Source organism: Microcaecilia unicolor, chromosome 3 (assembly GCF_901765095.1).
Source record: "Microcaecilia unicolor chromosome 3, aMicUni1.1, whole genome shotgun sequence".
NCBI classification, from domain to species: domain Eukaryota; kingdom Metazoa; phylum Chordata; class Amphibia; order Gymnophiona; family Siphonopidae; genus Microcaecilia; species Microcaecilia unicolor.
In genome coordinates, this window is record NC_044033.1 from 26002010 (window position 1) to 26024817 (window position 22808).

General features: G+C 43.7%; 1 long non-coding RNA gene across 1 annotated transcript; it reads left to right on the forward strand.

The window, feature by feature from the left end:
* The first annotated feature begins 1275 nt into the window (after positions 1-1275).
* LOC115465363 lies at positions 1276-22690 on the forward strand. The gene is made up of 3 exons (XR_003941403.1): positions 1276-1315; positions 10595-10757; positions 21769-22690. It is a non-coding gene; the product is annotated as an uncharacterized LOC115465363 (long non-coding RNA).
* Positions 22691-22808: the final 118 nt, after the last annotated feature.

Here is a 22808-nt window from a genome sequence, read left to right on the forward strand (position 1 = left end):
ATTGCGCCTGGTAAGCCTGCGGTGGGCTTACCGTCACTTAGAAAAAGAGCCCCTAAGTCTCTCCGCTATGGCCTTGTCGTCTCTGAGTGCTCCTTGAGGATCTAATGATCCCACTAACTCCCTCACAGGCTTTCTGCTTCTAATGTACCTGAAAACGTTTTCGCTATGAGTCTTTGCCTCTATAGCAAGATTCCTTTCAAATTCCCTTTTAGCCTTCTTTATCAATGCCTTGCATCTAACTATCCAGTGCTTAAGCTACTTCCTGTTTTCTTCATTTGGATCTTTTTTCTGTTTACTAAAAGCTGCTCCTTTGGCTTACCTTTTAACCATGCCTGCTGTCTTTTGGCTTTCATTCCTCCTTTTTTGATACTTGGAATACGTCTGATCTGGGCTTCTGAGATGGCATTTTTAAACAACATCCATGCCTGATTAAATCTTTTAACCTTTGCTGCTGCTCCTTCCAGCATCATTTGGTAAATGTGTTCCTCATTTTATCATAACTGCCCTTTCCCAAGTTACATGTTTGTTGCAATAGATTTCTTTAGTGTCCTCATTCCAGTTATTATTTATTTATTTATTTATTTATTGCATTTGTATCCCACATTTTCCCACCTATTTGCAGGCTCAATGTGGCTTACATAGTTTTATTAACATTGTCATTCTAGGGTATCAGATACAGTTAGTATTGTGCCAAGGTTAAGTAGGGAAGAGAGAAGAGGAAGGGAGTGATTAGGGTAGTTATAGAAGGTGGGTCTTCTTAACTGAGTAGGTTGGTGAGGTGGATTTGTTATGGTATAAGCCAATTGTCAGAATTATTTTATCAATATAAAAATGCATCTTTTAAAAGATGTATTGAAACTGCATTTCAATACCTTCTTTCCCCTTTTCCTTGGAAATTTCTGGTAGCAGGACTAGTCAATTACAAACACTTAACAGAGACAAAAGCTGGCTGGGAGGGTCACCAAGACATCTCTAGAGAACAAAAAACTGGAGCAGACAGAGACTCATATGACTCAAATGACAAAAGAAACTCCACCTATCACAGCAGACTGAAACCCTCAAGCTATAGAAAAGCCATTTGCCAGCAGATATCCAGGAAACATGTGACCATGCTTCCCTGCAAACTACAATACCCAAGATCCCCTGCAAACTACAACTCAGTGAACATTATAAAAAGCCTGGAAACAGCCCAGCTCTCTCTCTTGGAACCTGTCTCCTCTTGGGACCTGCTGCTCTCTTTGGGGTCTGCTGATGCCTTGCTCCTGACCATGTGCTCATCAATCAGCTGGACCACAGCATGCTTGTAACAAGGACTGTAAGTTAACCTACCTGCTACTTTGTTCTATTTTATGCACAAGTTCTCTGTTCTAAGATCCTTTTAAAACCTATCTCTCGTGTGCAATTGTATTTTAAAATAAACCTTTTCTGAAGCTAAAAGTATAGTCTCTTTGTGTTCTGAGTACCACATTTCAACAGAGGTATATACTTAATTTATTTAATTTATTGCAATTATCACCTTTGGTGATTGGTGGAGAAATTGATATCCTAAAACTTATAAATACAGCGCCTGCTCTTAAATTATAAACAGTAGCGAGTGCTCTAGAGCTCTTTCCCCCAAAATAAATTTCTTGTAACAGATTAATAAGGGAGATCTGCACCTAACTTTATCTGCCAAGCGCCCCCAAAACTGTTTCTCGGGATTAGACGAAAGACTAGATCTAAAATAGCTCCCGCTCTTGTCAGTTCCTGAACCAGCTGCTCTACGAAGTAGTCATTTATTCCATCTGGGGACTTTATTTCCCTAGCATTACTTGATGTGACATCTTTCTAGTCAATATTGGGGTAATTGAAATCATAAGCAAAAATGACTTTTGCTGCTAATCAATTTAAATCCCAGTGATACCTAAGGGGCCCTTTCACTAAGCCGCATAAGTGCCTACGCGAGCCCAACACGTGCCAAATCTGAGTTACTGCCCGGCTACCGCGAGGCCCGGGCGGTAATTTCATTTTTGATGCACGTCCCCTACGCGCACCAGAAAATAATTTTTATTTTCTGGCATGCGGCGCTACTGGGTGGTAAAAGGCATTTGACGCACGTAGACCATTACACGTGAGACCTTACCGTTAAGTCAATAGCTGGCGGTAAGGTCTCAGACCCAAAATGGACGCGCACCGATTTTCATTTTGCCACACGTCCATTTTCGGTCAAAATTTTAAAAAAAGTATTTTTTACAGGTGTGCTGAAAAATGGATCTGCGCACGTCCAAAACCTGCGCCTACACTACTGCAGGCCATTTCTCAGGGCACCTCAGTAAAAGGACCCCTTAGTGATCACATTCTTACAAAACTATTGTCACCACAAAACGAATTGCAATAAATGGAGAAAATAGACCTCAGACTTAAGTGGCAGTACTTGTAAGCTCTGTCGAGCAGGGACTGTCTCTTCATGTTCAAGTGTACAGCGCTGCATACTTCTAGTAGCGCTATAGAAATGATAAGTAGTAGTAGTCTTTAGGATTCCGGAATCTTGCTATTCTTTGGGTTCCGGAATGTTGCTACTCTTTGGGATTCCGCACAGAATCTTGCTCCTCTTTGGGATTCTGGAATCTTGCTACCCTTTGTCCTTATCCTTTATTTGTCCTGTTTGTCTGTCCTAATTAGATTGTAAGCTCTGCCGAGCAGGGACTGTCTCTTCATGTTCAAGTGTACAGCGCTGCATACGTCTAGTAGCGCTATAGAAATGATAAGTAGTAGTAGTAGTAGTACTACTAATCAATATCCATGAGAAGCCTTCAGTACGATTTAAAAAATTTTAAAAACCTCCATTTTATCATCAAAATCAGATCTTCACAAGAATCCAACAGTTAGTCAAACACTGGAATTATACTCATTCTCAAACAAAATTGCAGTATCTCACTCTGAAAAGATTTCTAGATTTTTAATTATGTGCTTTATAATCTTTGTGGCTGTTATTCACATCAACCTGAATATAAATGGTGTTTAAAATTGTGTGTACAAATTTAGGTACGCACCCAGTTTTCACGTGCAATTTAATTAACGAGCCAATGAGCACCAATAAATGGACGCTAAGAATCAATTATCAGCACTAACTGGCCTTAATTGAAATTTATGCACGCATTTAAGTCACATGGATCTGCGTGTAAATTTTATTCGCAGTTCCAAAATGGGGTGCGGCCATGGGAGGTTCATGAATGAATCAGGGATGTTCTTAGAATTTATGTGCACTGTTATGTAATAAGGGAGATCTGCACCTAACTTTAGACACGAGGTCTTACACCAGGGGTGCAAGTCCTTGCATCTAAAGTTAGGCCCTGAGCACTAGATTCTATATATAATGTCTATAAAATCGGTGCCAAAATGAAATACATCTAGCCATCAGGGCCGCGGGGGGGGGGGGGGGGGGGGGCAGGGGGGACAACTGCCTGCCTCCTCGGCTCCGGGCCCCCTGCATTCAAAGCGGCAGTCACAGATCGCCTCCCTTCGGGCCTTCCTTCCCTGTGTCCCGCCCTCACGGAAACCGGAAGTTACATCAGATGAGGGCGGGACACAGGGAGGGAAGGCCAGAAGGGAGGCGATCTGCGACTGCCGCTTCGAATGCAAGGGGCCCGGAGCCGTGGAGGCAGGCAGGTGAGACCGCGGACTGCAGTGACGGGGGTGGCAGCGGTGGGGGGAGCAGCAGGGGGAGCGACGGGGGGTGGCAGCGGCAGGGGGCGGAGTCGGGGCGGCCTTGCCCCAGGCCCGGCCTAGTCTCTCGGTGGCCCTGCTAGCCATATTCTATAAAGTGTGCCTAAATTTAGCAGTTTATAGAATACACCGAGTGCTGGTCTGCGCAACTAAATTTAATCGAGGTGTAAATGCTGACACTTAAATTAAGCGCAGACCAGGTGTATTCTATAACCACACATACAGATTTTAGAAATGCCCACGACCCACCCGTTACACACTCATGACTACGCCCCCTTTCAACTATGCGAATTAGAATTTATGCGCACCACATTACAGAATACGCTTAGACAGTTCTGCGCGTAAATTCTAATTAATGCCAATTAGTGTTAATAATTGCTTGCTAAGTGGCTATTATCAGCACCAATTGGCTTGTTAACTAATTAAGGGGTATGTTTACTAAGGTACGTTAGCGTTTTTAACACACCTGTAAATTTAAGGCGCGTTAAACGCTAATGCGCCTATACATGTCTATGGGCGCCTTAGCGTTTAACGCCCGTAAACCATTTATGTGTGTTAAAAATGCAAATGCGCCCATAGCGCCGCTTAGTAAACATAGGCGTAAGTTGTGTGCGCAAATCCATATTACGACTGGATATATGTGCACAACTTAAGTCGTGCTAAATAGAATCCCGGGATAAGCGTATTCTATAAACAGTGCCTAACTTTCAGCGCAGTTTATAGAACAATGCTTTTGGCACAATTTCCGTCCTGAAAGGGAACTTTAAAACAATACAGGAACGTAAGGCCTTTGAAGTCAGAATGATTAAATATTTTGACACCCACCAGACAGGACTTTACAAAGATCTGGGTTTTCTAGACCAATATAAACCATAAAATTGTACTGCGTTGTCACCCTCCTGTCTCCATGCATGTCTCCCTGTCTCTCACTTATCCACCCCCATCCTGTTAGACTGTCACTGGAATGCTTTGATGCTTCACTTATATATACTGTCATCTACCAACATTTGCTTATTTCCGATCTGACGAAGAAGGGCAACCTTCAAAAGCTAATCAAGAAATGTATTAAGTTATGTCCAATAAAAACGGTATCATCTTATTTTCTTTTCCATGTTTTATTTTGTTTTATTTCTATTGATTACCTTTAAAAGTGGACTAACACGGCTACCACACCTCTCGGCACAATTTATAGAATTTGGTCCCAAATGGCCAAATTCAATGTACCAAGACAGCCGCTTCTACTACTACTACTACTACTACTACTTAACATTTCTAGAGCACTACTAGAAATATTCTAGCCCTCCAGACTTGGTTGGAAGTTTGGCAGCTAGCCTCACACTTAGCTGCCTTGAGATTGCTGCAGCTAAGCCTCAGCTGCTCATGGGCTTTATTAAGCACCTGTGGCTTTGCTGCTTTGCCTTTGCAATGCCAAAAGTCATGGTTGTTGGTGTGCTGTTAGGTGCACTTCTGCCTGCTTTGCTTGAGCTTCCCTGATTTACCCCTTTTGGCTTCCTACTTTTCCCTTTTGGTGCTGTTAGGAGCACTTCTGTCTTGTTGGTGTGCTATTAGGAGCACTTCTGTCTGGTGGTGTGTTGTTAGGAGCGCTTCTGCCTCGCTTTGTCTGAGCTTCCCTGCCTTATCCTTTTGGTGCTGTTTGGAGCACTTCTGCCTTGCTTTGGTTTGTACCTGTATGCCTTGTCTGTCTTATGTTGTTTCTCTAGTCCCCTCTGCCTTTACCTTCAGTCCCTATTTAATCAAGCTTGTTGCTGTATCCTGTCACCTGAGGGAGTACCCTCAGTCTTGAGTCCTGATTCTTGGTCCCTGTTTAGTCAAGCTTGCTTTAGAGTCCTATACCCTGTGTGAGTTCCTGTATCCCATAAAGCCTGCCGGCTGCCCGCACCTAGGGGCTCAACCCCTAGGGAACGGCGGTCAAGCGCAGGTGAAGTCCTGCTCCAGTCCTGTGTTCCAGTCTGATAGTTCTGGTCCTATGTGTTCCTGCTTGCTTATCCAAATCTGCAGTGTCTGTCTTGTTTGTTTGTTTGTTTGTTAGTCCAGTTCTGGTTGGGGTTTTTTTTGCCTGCTGCTGCCGCTGAACGGCAGTAGCCCAAGGGCTCACATACCTCTAGTATCCGAGACCGTGACACCCGATTACCGCCAGGTACACATCGGCGCTACAAAAATGGAAATATTTTTGCAGCATCGGATATGGCACACACCGGGAGAGGGAAGTACTTCCCTCAGTAGCGAGGGGTAAGCCCGCGTTGGGCTTAGCGCCGCTTCATAAAAGTGCCCCTACACGCCTAATGATCGAGTCCCCGTCTAATGGTACTTAAAAGAGATGAGCAGGGACTAAGAAGACAGCGGGAACTGAAAAATTTGGCACTTTTTTTTTCACTCCATTTCCATGAGCTGGTCCAGAATAGCAATTTAAGAGCAAACACGTGTATTCATTGCAAAATCTGTAATATTACATTGAATACACAGAGTCCCGCATGCATGAACCATTACGATGTCACATAAGGGCCAACAATAATATCGGAAAACTGAAGGCACAAGCAGATTCATCAGCTTATCCCACCCAGTGAGGTAATCCATTCCAGAGGCATGATGACAGAAATGGTGAAGAGGTCTCCTGAGCAGAGTTTATGATGCATTCACAACACTGAAAGTGTCATTGTGCAGAAATAGAATTAAACAAAACAGGATCTCAAAATGTGTCTGTTATTGCATGTCTTTTGCCACACAGGAATATACATGATTTTTTTTTTCTCTCTGAACGATTCTAATGATGGATTAAACTCCGTTTTAAGCCTCTTTCAAACTGTTTCTATATAAAATACAATAAACATAGAATTTAGTCACAGATAAACTCCCATAGCTTAACCAGTATTGATGAGGCATAAAAGTTAGCACAGCAAACCAAACTATGCACATATGGGAGTGGAGGAGTGGCTTAGTGGTTAGAGCAGTGGTCTTACAATCCAGAGGTGGTCCGTTCAAATCCCACTGCTGCTCCTTGTGATCTTGGGCAAGTCACTTAACCCTCCATTGCCCTCAGGTACAAACTTAGATTGTCAGCCCTCCTGGGACAGAGAAATATCCAGTGTACCTGAATGGAACTCACCTTGAGCTACTACTGAAAAACGTGTGAGCAAAATCTAAATAAATACATATATGGAATGTTGCTACTATTGAAGATTCTACATGGAATGCTGGTACTATTTGAGATTCTGTTGCTACTATTTGAGATTCTACACAGCATGTTGCTGGTGGAGGAGTGGCCTAGTGGTTAGAGCACTGATCTTGCAATCCCAAGGTGGCTGGTTCAAATCCCACTGCTGCTCCTTGTGATCTTGGGCAAGTCACTTAACCCTCCATTTCCTCAGGTACAAACTTAGATTATGAGCCCTCCTGGGACAGAGAACTATCCAGAGTACCTGAATGTAACTCACTTTAAGCTACTACTAAAAAAGGTGTGAGCTAAATCTAAAAAAAAAATGGGTGCAGTTAATATTTTAATCACAAATTAATATGTTAAACTGACATGCAACATGCCTATAAAAGAACAAAGCCTTATAATCCTAAAATGATTCTGGAGAAAGCAAAAAGTAAGGCCATTTCATCTCTTCTTGGTTTTTGTAGCTCATTTCAAAATATTCTTTTACTACTGAAAGTCTATAACTCCTGAACAGTTTGGGATGGGACATGAGTGCGAGCTTATGTCTTTACCTGTTCACACTTTACTATGGCATTTAAACCTGCTACCAGCTTGTTTGATATCCTTTTGGGAATACTCTATCAAATACAATGGTTGGTGGAACTAGACAAAAAGTACTCTATTTAACGTGGAGGGGCATAATCGAATGTCGCCGGCCAAATAGATCACCGGAGATCTATGTTGGCGGCGGCGCTACAGCTGGCCGGAACCGTATTATCGAAAAGGATGGCCGGCCATCTTTTTTTTCGATAATACGGTTTAGCCCGGCCAAATGCCGTGGAGTTCGCTGGGTTTGAGATGGCCGGGTTTGTTTTTCAGCAATAATGGAAAGTTATGTCGGCCATCTCAAACCCCGGCCAAATTCAAGGCATTTGGCCGTGGGAGGAGCCAGCATTTTTAGTCCACTGGCCCCCTGACATGCCAGGACACCAATCAGCCACCCTAGGGTCACTGCAGTGGACTTCAGAAAAGCTCCCACGTGCATAGCTCCCTTACTTTGGGAGCTGAGCCCCCCAACCCCCCCAAACCCACTACCCACAAAAGTACTGCACCCACTAAAATTGCTCCAGGGACCTGCATACAGCCTCTAGGACTTATTGCTGCTGTATAACTTTGGCACACCAGTTCACACCTGAAGACTAATCTCTCTGAAAAAGTCCTTTCTTGAAATAAGCACGTTTACTCACAGTTAACTGCAGATCAGAGGTTGTGCCCCACTGGCAAAGAGTCCCCTGGTACTAAGATTAGCGGTAGGTCAGAGCTGGCACAATGGTGTACAATGCCCTCTTTCAGCACCATTCAAGGTAAGAACTACGTTCTCTAACGTGGGTAACACAGGAAAGGGAACTAAAACTGGCTTACAAAAATGGCCACTACCGCATGGACTACAACAGGAAACAAAACAGGGCACACTCTGACCCAGTTAGCAGGGGGGAAAAGCACCATGGGAGTAGAGCCCAGTACCCTACACCCACCACAATGCTTTGCTAATGTGATTCTGCAGGGCACCTAACAGAAAAGGTGTCACACTCACCCGAGAGCCACATCGCAACCAGGGAAAGGCTGTCGGAGGATACAATACATTCTGCTGTCATGGAGGTGGGTACGGCATTTGAGGCTGGCATAGAGGCTGGCAAAAAAGGATTTTAGTTTTATTTTTTTAGTTTGGAAAGGGATTGGTGACCACTGGGGGAGTATGGGGAGGTCATACCCCATTCCCTCCAGTGGTCATCTGGTCAGTTGGGGCACCTTTTTGAGGCTTGGTCGTGAAAATAAAAGGACCAAGTAAAGTCGGCGAAATACTGCTTAACGCCGCTTTTCTTTTCCATTATCGGCGATAGACGGCCATCTGGTAGCCACGCCCATTTCCGCCCATGTCCCGCCTGTGCTGATATACTGACACGCCCCCTTGAACTTTCGTCGGCGAAGCGACGGGAAAGCGGCGATGCTGTCAAAAATGCCGCTTTTGATTATACTGATTTTGCCGCTTTTAAGAAATCGCCGGCCATCTCCCAATTTGTGTCGGAAGATGGCCGGCGATCACTTTCGATTATAAGCTGGATAGTGAACGGTAGTGCAGTCTGACAGGATGGACTCCACCAAATTACCTCAGCAACAGTCTGGACTCCTGCTGTCTTAATCGTGTTTATAAAAAGCTTTTTGACATGCACAGGATCCAATACGTGAAAACTAGCACTAAAAAAAAAAAAGCTTTTCCCTGTGTACAGGTGATACAGGTCTGTAAAACAATGAGTAGAGTGGAACGGATAGATGTGAATCGCTTTTTTACCCTTTCCAGAAATACTAGCACTAGGGAGCACGCAGTGAAGCTACAAAGTAGTAAATTTAAAACAAATTGGAGAAAATATTTCTTCACTCAACGTGTAATTAAACTCTGGAATTCGTTGCCAGAGAATGTGGTAAAGGCAGTTAGCTTAGCAGGGTTTAAAAAAGGTTTGGTTAACTTCCTAAAAGAAAAGTACATGAGCCATTATTAAGATGGACTTGGGGGAAATCCACTGCTTATTTCTAGGATAAACAGCATAAAATGTTTTGTACTTTTTGGGGATCTTGCCAGGTATTTGTGACCTGGATTGGCCACTGCTGGAAACATGATACTGGGCTTGATGGACCTTCGGTCTGTCCCAGTATGGCAACACTTATATTCTTACAAATGTAATGTGTATTATAAAATACTAAGAAATGTGGAATGTGCTACATGTTTTGTTCAACAGACCAACAAAAACCAAAAGGACCCTTCAAGAGTGGGGGGGAGGGGGCATCAACACAGCATTTTTTAAAATCAGACCCACATGGTCTGTGTTTCGGCGAAGCCTCAAGGGTCTTCCAATGGTCAAAAAATCACATCCGAGAAGAATGCTTAATTGTAATACACAGAAAAGACACTGTCAAACAACCCGGGTATAGAGAGAAAAGTGCCAAAAATTCTTCTGTGTATGCTAAAATGCTAATAACTCTGAACTGTGCTACATTTGTGTCTCTGTGGCAAGGTTTGCTTTTCTTCACAGTATATAGATAGATAGATAGATAGATAGATAGATAGATAGATAGATAGATAGATAGATAGATAGATAGATAGATAGATAGATAGATAGATAGATAGATAGATAGATAGATCCATCCATGGGACTGTCTGACCTGACTCTGAGGACTCTTGTCAGGTCGATTCCTGCCAAACCCAGGTATGCTCCCGAGGGGGTGTTACATTCAGACCACTAACCAGATATATCAGGGACAACAGATTTTGGGTGAACCTAGGCAAGAAGTGGGTGGGCACCAAGTGTTCTCTCCCTCCCCCCCCCCCCCCCCCCCCCCAACCACCACCAAAAATACATCTCAGCTGGCAGGAAAATGCTTCTTTCCACCTTGGCAGTCTGCAGCAGGCATGCGCTGAAAACTGAGCATGCACGGGTGCCAGTATCGTGGAGAGCAGCATTTTCGTTACCATCAGGGGGAAGTGTTAAGCTGGCGGAGCTTGAGAGACCCCCACCAGCCACCGCTAAATGTGTGCTACTGTTGGGTGGGCCTGAGCTCTAAGTGGGTGGGCTCAGACCCACCTGTGTCTACGCCACTGAGATATATATGACATTGTGTGCCTCCAGCTAGGGTAAATAGATTTTAATGGGTAGGATTTTCCTCCCTTTTCCCCAGGAACAACAACAACAAATTCAATGAAATCTCTCAAGCATTTCTACTCCTATCTCATCTGTGACTGCTACCTGGATGCTCCGCTCCCAGACCACTCTCAAACTGTCCAGTTAGTCCGAGGACATAGTTAGCGACTCTTATCTGGGTACCAGCACCCACTAACTGAGTAAGTACCTTTGAATAACAGGTCCACAAGGTCAAAAAAAAGCCTACTGAGCCAATACAGTAAATAGAGAAGGGAATTAAACGGATGAGCGGCTTCCTTTCAGGACTGAGTGAATACTGACGAGTGAAGGGATGATGTGTGATGTTTACTGCAGGGTGGCTAATGAAAGTACCGAAACAGCCTTCACCTCAAGTTTTCAGAAAGAGAAACAATAGCCCGACTGACCTGATGCATGAAGAGGATGTTGTTTTGTCATTATAAGCACCATACGGGGGAAAGTCTTTTCATTTTCCTAAAGTGGTTTATTTGGTTTTTGACTAGCAGAGCCTCGCCTCCTGGCTCCAAACAGTAGAAAGGAAAACATCCCATGCAGTTCGTGCCAAAATCCACACTCTACATCATATGGCGTTTCCTCCTGATATCCTCTGCATGTGACCTCTGGTCTTTTCCTTTGATAACCATGCATTTGTTGACCTGGTACCCACTGGGTACACCCATGGTTACTTTTCTCTGCCAGAAGGAAACTTCATACAGTAACCATGGTCAGGGAAATGTATCCAACAATTTGCTCATCTGCATGAAAGGGAGTGGGACTTAATATACCACCTTTCTGTGGTTTTTCCAACTACATTCAAAGCGGTTTACATTATATACATTGTACCTGGGACAATGGAGGGTTAAGTGACTTGCCCAAGGTCACAAGGAGCTGCAATGGGAATTGAACCCAGTTCGCCAGGATGAACCCAGTTCGCCAGGATGAAAGGCTCCTCCTCCACTCTGAGACTAGGACTTGCAAGTAATTAGCTCAGGTAAGCTCACATCACACAGTTGTTCTTTCCTACCAAAGATGGGTGGCAGTGGGTAATTATTTATTTAGTTATTTGTTACATTTGTACCCCACATTTTCACACCTATTTGCAGGCTCAATGTGGCTTACATAGTACCGTAAAGGCGTTTGCCAATTCGGCTGATAACAAATACAAGGTTAGATTGTGGTCAAATGAGGTAGGTGTGAGTCAGGCGTCATGAGGGTCGAAGGGAATGAAGATTTTAGATTGTCCAGTACGGTCATTGGTAATGCTGTGTTGCTGGGAGTTGGGATGCTGCAGTCCTATTGAGCAGTTTTTTTCTGCTATCATCCTAACTGATGGGAATGGTCTGACAGGACATTTTAGCAAAAGTGGAGTGAAATGGAGGCGTGGCCTAGTAGTTAAAGCACTGGGCTGACAACCAGGGGATGTTGGTTCAAATCCTGCTGGTGCTCCTTGCAATCTGGGGCAAATCATGTAACCTTCCGTTACTCCAGTTACAAATCTAGATTGCAAGCCCTCCAGCGACAGAGAAATACCTAGTGTGCCTGAATGTTACTCACCTTGAGCTACTAGTGAAAAAGGTGTGAGCAAAATCCAAATAAAAGACTTTCAGGAGCCCATATTCTAAAGGGATATTGCATGGAAAGGCAACTTAAAGAGCAAAAATGTACCACATTTCTGTCCTAATCAGTGGCATAGCCAAGGGTGGGCCCAGGCCCACTCACTTTGGAATCAGGCCCATCCAGTAGCAGCACACCTATGATGTGGCTGGCAGGGATCCCCAAGCCCCTCCAGCCCAAAACTCCCAACAACTGTCCCTCCTGCATACCTTGTAAATAGCAGATCTTCGCTTGCAGCAAGCAGTGACCGATACATACTTCTCACACCGGCCCCACAGCCTTCCCTCTGACGTGTTCCTGCCTATGCAAAAACAGGAAGTTACATCATGGGAAGGCTGTGTGGCCAACATGAGCAGTGTGTATAAGTTTCTGCTCGCTACTGGTGGAAATCTGCTATTGAAAAGGTATGCGGGAGAGGGGGGACGTTTGAGAGACCATATGGCATGCAGGTGAGAGGAGAGATCAAATTACCTGTGGGACGGGGTGGGACTCTTCTGCCCATCCATCTTGGACCCAGGCCCACCCAAAATTGTGTGTCTGGCTACGCCCCTGGTCCTAATGAATTATCACATCAGTTGTACACAGTGAAGAGGAGAGTACCACATGTCATAAAGCAGGGGCAGACTGAGAGTGGTCTGGGCCCCCCCCCCCCCCACATGCCCACCGCCTGATGCCCCACCTACCGGCCGTGCTGCTCTCCCTTCCACCACCGCAGCCAATGCCCCCACCATCCTGGTCCTACCTGAAGGACCCTAGTGGTCTAGTGGCCTCTGCGGGGGTGAGCATGTTCTTTTCTGCCCACTACCACTATTCCCCCACCCGCCAGCACCGCCGTGTTTTCAAAATGGCAGCCGAGACTTCCTATGGTAGTCTCACGGGTCTCAACAGCAGATGCAAATTTCAAAAACTGACCTATTTCAATCACTATACTATAGGTTAACAAATGCAATTAAAACAAAAAAATGGAAAATATGATGATACCATTTTATTGGACTAAATATATTTTTCAATTAGCTTTCAGAGGCCAAAATCTCTTTCCTCAGGTCAGGTCAGGACAGTATACTGCTGTAAAGGTATTCTGTTCTGACATGAGAAAGGAGAGTTGGGTCTCCAAACATTGGTCAAAAATGTATTAAAATTAGTTCAATAAAGATTTTCTTATATAATTCTTATAATAAGAATTATTTAAGAAATATATATCTGCTTATTAAATTACTATCATGCCTTATCATCATCATATTACCAAAGACCCTGTTGTTATTACTAAATGCATATTTTCTCATGTATTTCCACTATTCATGATGTATTGTAAGCCACATTGAGCCTGCAAAGAGGTGGGAAAATGTGGGATACAAATGCAATAAATAAATAAATAAATATCACCTTATTTCCATTTTCTGTATTTGTCAACACAGCTACCACATTACTTTATCCTAAACTAAAAATAATCTCCACTCAATAACTCAGTCAGTGCCAATAAAGTTGTTTTGAATCAGGATTTTTACTAATGTATCTCAAAGTCACAGTAGAACATCAGCAATGGCAAAGGCAACATATGCGTACCAAACAGAACATCAACTGTAGCAAAAGTATTTACATTTTATCTCCAGAACTTCAAGCTTACATATCAGCACTGCTGTAATCCTTTAACTCCTATCGCCTACCACTGAGGGTTGCAAGGTCAAACACGGTTCTCCTTGTTCTTGCTCTTACTGCTAGGTAAAGTTAGGATTATCAGTTCACTCTGTTAGGAATATCAATTCACTTTAACATTGATTATCACTCACAGTTTGTAGGTGGCAGTGGTGAGACAGACTCTCAGACTTGCCTAGTCTCCCACTTTTGCGGGTCATCTCCTGCCGAGAAACTGGGATCTCCCACTGAGTGGCCTCCCCTTCCAGTGGTAGCAGAAAGTGCCTTCATAAAGCATCATCTCCTGCTGCTGTTGAGGTCTCACACCCCACTGCAGCAGGACATGGCATTTTATGAAGGCGTTTCCTGCTGCAGCTGGACGGGGACACCACTCCTGTTGCCGCTAGCCGCAAATCAGCTGTGCTGTGGTGGAGCAATGGGTCTGGATGGGCAAAGTTGTGGGAGAGCTGGGTGGGGCAATGGATGGGGCAGGGGGAGTGGGGTGGGCTGAGGGCAGACCCTAAAATTCCCGCTGAGTGGGTCAGCCCCCTTGGCAGCTCTGGACTCTGAGCTCATCAAGGGCTCCTTTTACTGAGCGGCAGTAAGCCCAATGCGGGCTTACCGCTCGCTATTTAGGAAGTACCACCGGGATACTGCAGCAGCCCAGCGGTACTTCCCAGCCCTACCGCACCATCATTTCTGGCGCTATGCAAATTTGTAGCACCGGATACTACCCAGCGGTAATCTGGCAGTGCCATGCGCTGGCCTGGTTACCGCAGGAGCCCTTACCGCTTCCTCAATGGGTGAAGGTAAAGGTTCCCCCTCGAAATTTCTCCAATTCATTTTAAATTTTCTACATTGTAGCTTCATCGCATGCCCCCTAGTCCTAGTACTTTTGGAAAGCGTAAACAGATGCTTCACATCTACCCGTTCAGCTCCACTCATTTTATAGACCTCTATCATATTTTCCCTCAGCCGCCTTTTCTCCAAGCTGAAGAGCCCTAGCCGCTTTAGCCTTTCCTCATAGGGAAGTGGTCCCATCCCCTTTATCATTTTCGTCGCCCTTCTCTGCACCTTTTCTAATTCCACTATATCTTTTTTGAGATGCGGTGACCAGAATTGAACACAATATTCGAGGTGCGGTCACACCATGGAGCGATACAAGGGCATTATAACATCCTCATTTTTGTTTTCCATTCCTTTCCTAATAATACCTAACATTCTATTTGCGTTTTTAGCCGCAGCAGCACACTGAGCAGAAGGTTTCAACGTATCATCAACGACGACAGATAGATCCCTTTCTTGGTCCGTGGTTAAAGGTGGTTAATAAATCCCAACAAATAAATAAAATCTTATTATTTTTGTTTTAGTTCTGTTTACTAGGCTTCACTTGAATTCCTGGCTTGTTTCAGCCTTCATGGCACCCAGTCCTCTCCTGGTATTATGGCATTCATGTGTGTTTCGCCATGTTTTTCCTTGCTTGAATTCTGTTTCTGTCCTGGTGGAGGAGTGGCCTAGTGGTTAGGGTGGTGGACTTTGGTCCTGAGGAACTGACTTCGATTCCCACTTCAAGCACAGGCAGCTCCTTGTGACTCTGGGCAAGTCACTTAACTCTCCATTGCCCCATGTAAGCTGCATTGAGCCTGCCATGAGTGGGAAAGCGCAGGGTACAAATGTAACAAAGGAAGGTGCTGTTAAACCTGCCTTGCTACACTGAAGTGCTATTTAACTTGCCTAATTATAGTGAAGCTAAAGTGTCCTTAAACTTGCTTATGAGATTCTCGTTTGTATATCCCCTAAACTTCACAAACTGTTTATACCAGCCAGGGTCCTGACGGTTGCGTTTTCTTTATCTGTGCCTTGTTTTCCCCTTATCACCTTTCTCACAGTATTCAGCTTCCCTTAACTAGGTGGGCCCAACCCAGCTGGTTTCTGAGGGATAATAAACTGCATTTTTGGCATCTTTAGTCTTTACATTTTATTTAATTTTAACATTTCTATTGCCAAAAGACTATTTGTAAATGATTTGACATTTTATTTGGTGGTATTGTAACCCCCTTCAGGGGTTAAATTTTGTATTTAAAAAAAAAAAAAGAAGTTTTACCTGAGGAGTGGTCTGCCTTGGTTCCAAGCTCTTCCGCGCCCTCTGGGGTTCTGTGAGGATCCCTGGTGCCTAGTGGTTGCATTGGTGGCCAGGGCTCTGGCTACCTCCTGGAGGTCCACAGGCAGAGGATATGCCGGGCACGACCATTCTAGATGTTGTCCAGCCCTGGAATGAGGTTTCCCGGGGCCAGAACAGCTAAGAAAATGGCCGCCTTCAGCCTATGGATGTCGCCGGAGCATGCTGTTTGGGGATGTATGTAGAGCTTTATTAAATATTTTTGGAAGGGATGTCTGTGGTTCTTTGGGGTTTTGTGGTATCTGTATATATGGAGTAAAATTTATGGAAAAAATGTGGAATATAGCATTTGATGGCTTCTTGGGAAATAGGTTCTTTTTAATGGAAATATTTGTGGTAAATATGACAAAAATGGGGGTTTTTTTTCTCTTATTAATTTCTATGGGATCAAAATGGAGACTTCGGACCTTACAGTTAAGTTCCAGAAGTTTAAATGTTTTGTGAAACGTGATCTGATTGGCCACTAGAAGTCAGCTGGTGACTCCGAGTCCTTGTCTCCCTTAGCAACAGCTGCTGAAGCTATTGGGAGAGGGGCTGAAGATCTCTGACAGAGTGGATGCATGTTTGTGAGCTCTGTGTGACAGGGTGCGTTAAAGCTTTTAAAAAACTGACAGCTGTGCTGGAAAATTAGTAATTCTGCCCCTGGGGGTTGAGAACACACTGGTGTTCATTTTAAAAGTGATTTTCTTAAAAGAAAAATAATTTCATATTTGGTTACTTTTGAGCAGTGCTGGGAGAAAGTGTGAAAGTGTTTGGAATTGTGACAGGTGCCTTATGAAAGGAGAGAGTAAGGTCACAGAAGAAGAGAAGTTAAACTTTTCTTTGGAACAGTATGTTTTTAAGGGTGGGCCTGCAAAGCCTAGGTTTGGCCTACAAGGCCTGAGCACTGTCTTACTAGCCAAGTGAAGTAGTATTGCGTGAATGCTGTTTTTTAAAAAATGGTTGAAGTCTTATTAGATCTGAGTCTCTAAGACCTGAGTGAAAGGTGAAATACAGGGGTTTGCCTATTAAAATGGCATAGGGATAAATGAGAGTGTACACAAAGTGTGCATGCATCCAAAAAGAAAACCTGTGCCTTTCCTAGTTTAGGGAAGAAAGTAAAAAGATAGGTCTTAAATTAAGAATTATGTTTTAAGTTATTTTAAAAATAGCTAGAGGTAAAAGTGATTTCCTGTTCCTAACAGAAAGTGTAACTGAATAAGTCAGGAAGTTAGACTCTCTTCTTGAGTTATGATTTTTTTAGAGTAGTAGGTCAACGTTCCAGAGACGACACTGGGGCTCCAAAAGGGCCCCACCGTTTCAAGAAAAAACAAGCCTAAGTCAAGACAGATTTCAGCTAAGTGTATATCTGCATGTGCAAGAAAGTGGGACTTTGAGGTATCTGAGAAGCTTGTTTAAATTTTACTTACCTGAGGGCTTGAAATTCATTTCCAGAGGGAAACATTGGGTGACCTGAAAAATAAAAATATCACAAACAATCATTTCCTCGAGAAAAGAAAAAGAAAAGAGAGTTCAAGAATTTGCAGGGTTAAAGAGACAACATAATTGATAAACATTAATACTTATCTGATTTGAATGTGTTCCAGATGATATGCTTATGTCTTTATGAAGCGGGTTCTTTGTTAAAATTACCTGAAAAATAATTTAGTTAATTGAAAACATTGTTTCATCTCCAATATTTGTTTATATTTTGCAACTTAATCTTTTGACTTCAAAGAAATATAATATTATTGAAACAACATCTACGTGTGATTCACTTTTTGAAAACAAAAAATCCTGTAATTTAGTTTATTTCCTGCACTTGATAGTCGAGTATACGAGGTTAGTGACTCTGAACCACCTCACCGAATTGGAGCAAGCTTGAGGTAACTGACCACGACTACTAGGTATAAATAAAGCTTGAACCCTCTTCGAGTGGGGGAGGGGGGGTCAGTTTCATATTGTTAATTTTAACATTTCTATTGCCAAAAGACTATTTGTAAATTACTTGGACCTTCTTACAATTAAGTAAGCATTTTTGAAAATGAAATTACCTCAAGGGCCACACGGTAGCCGGGCAGTAACTCAAAACTGGTGCACGTGGGCGTCTGGACTGGTGGTTGGGAGGCAGGGATAGTGCTGGGCAGACTTATACGGTCTGTGCCCTGAAGAGGACAGGTACAAATCAAAGTAGGGTATACACAAAAAGTAGCACATATGAGTTTATCTTGTTGGGCAGACTGGATGGACCATGCAGGTCTTTTTCTGCCGTCATCTACTATGTTACTATCCACCTTATAATCGAAAGAGAAAAACGCCTAGATTTCGACCCAAATCGGGAGATAGACGTTTATCTCACAAAAATGAATAAATCGGTATAATGGAAAGCCGATTTTGGACGTTTTCAACTGCACTCCATCGCGGAAGCGTACAAAGTTGACGGGGGTGTGTTGGAGGCGTGGCGAAGGTGGAACTGGGGCGTGGTTATCGGCCGAGGAGAGATGGGCGCCTTTCGCCGATAATGGAAAAAAAGTATGCGTTTGTAGCTAGAATTTAGGGCACTTTTCCTGGACCCTGTTTTTTCATGAATAAGGCCCCAAAAAGTGCCCTAAATGACCAGATTACCCCCAGAGGGAATCGGGATGACCTCCCCTGACTCCCCCAGTGGTCACTAACCCCCTCCCACCACAAAAAATGATGTTTCACAACTTTTGATTTTCACCCTCAAATGTCATACCCACCTCCCTGGCAGCAGTATGCAGGTCCCTGGAGCAGTTGTTAGGGGGTGCAGTGGACTTCAGGCAGGTGGACCCAGGCCCATCCCCCCCTACCTGTTACAATTGTGCTGCTTAATGCTTAGTCGTACAACCCCCCCAAAACCCACTGTACCCACACGTAGGTGCCCCCCTTCACCCCTTAGGGCTATAGTAATGGTGTAGACTTGTGGGCAGTGGGTTTTGAGGGGGATTTGGGGGGCTCAACACACAAGGGAAGGGTGCTATGCACTTGGGAGCTCTTTTACCTTTTTTTTTTGTTTTTGTAAAAGTGCCCCCTAGGGTGCCCGGTTGGTGTCCTGTCGTGTGAGGGGGACCAGTGCACTACGAATCCTGGCCCCTCCCACGAACAAATGCCTTGGATTTATTCGTTTTTGAGCTGGGCGCTTTCATTTTCCATTATCACTGAAAAACAAAAACGCCCAGCTCACAAATTGTCGAATAAAAAATGGACGTCTATTTTTTTCGAAAATACGGTTCGGTCCGCCCCTTCATGGACCCGTTCTCGGAGATAAATGCCCATGGAGATAGACGTTTTCGTTCAATTATGCCCCTCCACGTATGTTACACGGCTTAGTAAAAGGGCCCCCATGTGTTAGCCATTTACAGAAACCCAGAAATTCAATGCTAGTGACCAGACATGGCCCAGCATTGAATTTCCAGGTTTAACACCAGCAATGGTCAAAATGCTGATCGCTACCGGCAAAATATCGGGCCTTAAGTGCCTACGTTTATGCACACTTTGGAATACTAGCATTACATGTGTATGTATACAGATACCTGCAAAAGGGCCAGCAGAGCACCTAAGTTCTTTTCTGCAAATACCCGCTTGTCTTACACAGCGGGTATTTGCAAGGGAAGCATGAATACAGGTAGAGCATGAGTGGGACATGGACAGGGCTCCCAGAATGCTGCAAGTTAGTCTCATCCTTCTCACATTTAAGCTAACTCTATGGCTGGTATAACTACGGATGTATAAATGTTAGGTTACCAGGTTACGCTAGCATTCTATAATTCCACCTGTGCATTCAGGGGCCCTTATACTAAGCCGCGGCAAAAAGTGGCCTGCGGCAGTGCGAGCATGTCTTTTGGCCATGCGGTGGGTCAATTTGTACCACGTCATGGAAAAAGGGCCTTTTTTTAAAGGGCCGGAAAAAAAGACGTCTGGCAAAATAAAAACCAGCGTGCATCCATTTTTGACATGAGACCTTATCGCCACCCATTGACGTGGCAGTAAGGTCTCATGCGCTTCCCAGGTGGTAGCCATGCAGCACGCACCCACTGCAGTTTACCACTGGGTAAGCGCCACGCGATAGAAAATAGAAAATATTTTCTACCACGTGTTTTCAGCGCACGCCAAATTCAAAATTGCCGCCCGTGGATGATTTGATGCACGCTGGATGCACATAGGCCCTTACGCACTTTTGTAAGAGGCCCCTCAGGCTCCTCTATAGAATAGACTTCTACCTCGCGGCCTTGGGACACCTAAACGGAAGCATCTAGTTGTAGCATTGTCTCCTGTGTGACTGTTCAGCCTTTCAGCCTTGCCACAATAACTTTTGATTCACAAATGACTCCAGCTTGCACACTACAGATTCAACAACTTTTTGTGTAATACAGTAAAATAGAAGATGACAGCAAATACAGAAGTACACTGGCTCCCAATCAAAGAACGCATTGATTTCAAAATCTGCACTCTGGTTCACAAAATTATCTACGGTGAAGATACATGACATGGGATACATGACAGACTTGATCGACCTACCAACTAGAAACACATCCGAATCAACACAAACGTACCTAAATCTGCACTAACCAAGCTGCAAAGGACTCAAATACAAATCAACTTACGCGTCCAGTTTCTCCTACATAAGCACACAACTGTGGAACGCATTACCAAAAGCCTTGAAAACTACGTACGACCACCTAAATTTCCGGAAAAAACTAAAAACTAACCTGTTTAAAAAGGCATACCCTACCAATCCAACATAAATGCCTGATCCCTGCAACACAACAAAACTAAAGTACATAATGGACATAACACAACTCTTCCGTTGTACGATTTCCTAATGTGGCTATGCCACATGAACTTTATCTTACCACAACATCACTTTGTATTTGTTTACACCGGAGTCTCCAAACGCCTCTCCGGTACTATGTAAGCCACATTGAGCCTACAAATAGGTGGGAAAATGTGAGATACAAATGTAACAAATAAATAAAATAACAAATAAACTGCATGGTCCATCCAGTCTGCCCAAAAAGATAAAGTCATAGCATATGATATAATGCGATATAACAAATATATACTTGATCATATGTCCTTGCCGTTTTGGGGGGACAAGCCATAGATGCCCAGCACTGGTCTTATCCCTCATTACTGCATTTGCATCAAAGCCCACTTCAGCCATTCCAGATCTCAGTGGAGTATCAAGGGTGGGGCGATGGGGGCAATCCGCCCCAGGTGCAAGCTGCAAGGGGGTGCAGGGAGCAGCTGTGTGGCTGTCAGCTCCATTGGTTCCCTGCTCTCTCTGACGTTACTTCCTGTTCCAGGGCAGGGAATGACTGCTCCCTGCACCTCCAGGAGGTGATGTGCCAGGGGGGGTGGAGGTGATGCGCGCCGGGGGGGGGGGGGTGCAGCGGCGATCTGCCCCAGGTGGCAGCCACCATAGCAACGCCACTGCCAGATCTATCTAGACATAATCAGGGCACAGAGTCAGCCCAATTACTGGAGTTGCTTTTAAGCACCCCTAAGTTTTATTTTGATTCCATTCTGTTTTTTGTTTTTTTTGTTTATTTTTTTGTTACATTTGTACCCCGCGCTTTCCCACTCATGGCATGGTCAATGCGGCTTACATGGGGCAATGGAGGGTTAAGTGACTTGCCCAGAGTCACAAGGAGCTGCCTGTGCCTGAAGTGGGAATCGAACTCAGTTTCTATATAGGAATCCTTTATGTTTATCCCACGCATTTTTTTAAATTCTGTTACTCTTTTTGTCTCCACCACTTCCCACAGGAGGACATTCCAGGTGTCCACCACCCTCTCTGTGAAGAAAGACTTCATGACTGCACTCTTACGTCTACCATCCTGCAACCTCAATTCATGTCCTCTACTATTTCCCCATCTTTGGAAAAGATTTGCTTGTATCCGTTGGAAGAAGAAGAAGTCTCAGACTCAACCTAGTGAAAGAAGCAGGGAATAGAAAAGAGAAAATTCTTGACGACACAGCTAAAAACAATTCACTGTTTTATAAACTGGAAAAAAACGGATGAGTTTTTAAAAGTACCCATTACTCAGTCTTTTTATGGATGTATTATTGTAGTATAAGCAACTTGTTCAGGCTGAGGAAAATGCAGGGAGAAAGGGGGATTGGAAATCCAAAAGATAGGCGTCTAACCTTCTATTTGAAATCTCACTGCTATCACCTCTCGAATGTTTTACAAATCAAATGTATATTTCCTTCTAGTTCAGTGAATTCGGACTCATAAGTGGTTGCACTTTCACAGTCCAAGAAAAACAACATCTAATGTAGCCAGAAATAAAATATTTATTACATAGTCCCATCAGGATAATATAGCCTCGCAATCTGGAGCAGAAATTTTGAAGACTAAGTTAAAAATGATCATGTTTTTCCTTGCTCAGAGGGAGGATTCCTGGGTCTTTTTGTTTTTTGTTTTTCTGAAAATGTGCTGAGCATTGTTCAAATCCCAAACCAGTCTTTTCTGTTTTGTTGTGGTTATGAAACACTTATTACTTGAAAATAGCCTTTTTATGCACAGTGAAACAACTTGAAACATCAAGTTCTTGGCAAAATTCAGAGTGAATCATGACACAGCTTGCATCGAGGGAATTCAAATCAGAACCAAGAGTGAATGACTCAGAATTTTAATAATTGTTATTATCCAGTGTTTATTTAACTTCGATTTCCATTTGAAAATAGCACCTAAGGGCTTTTAGTTACAAACTGCAATTTAAATAGTGCCAAATGGTGCATTAATATCCATAAAGCTTCAAAAAAAACATCTAGAATATTTTTACATTTGTGAAAGTAATGA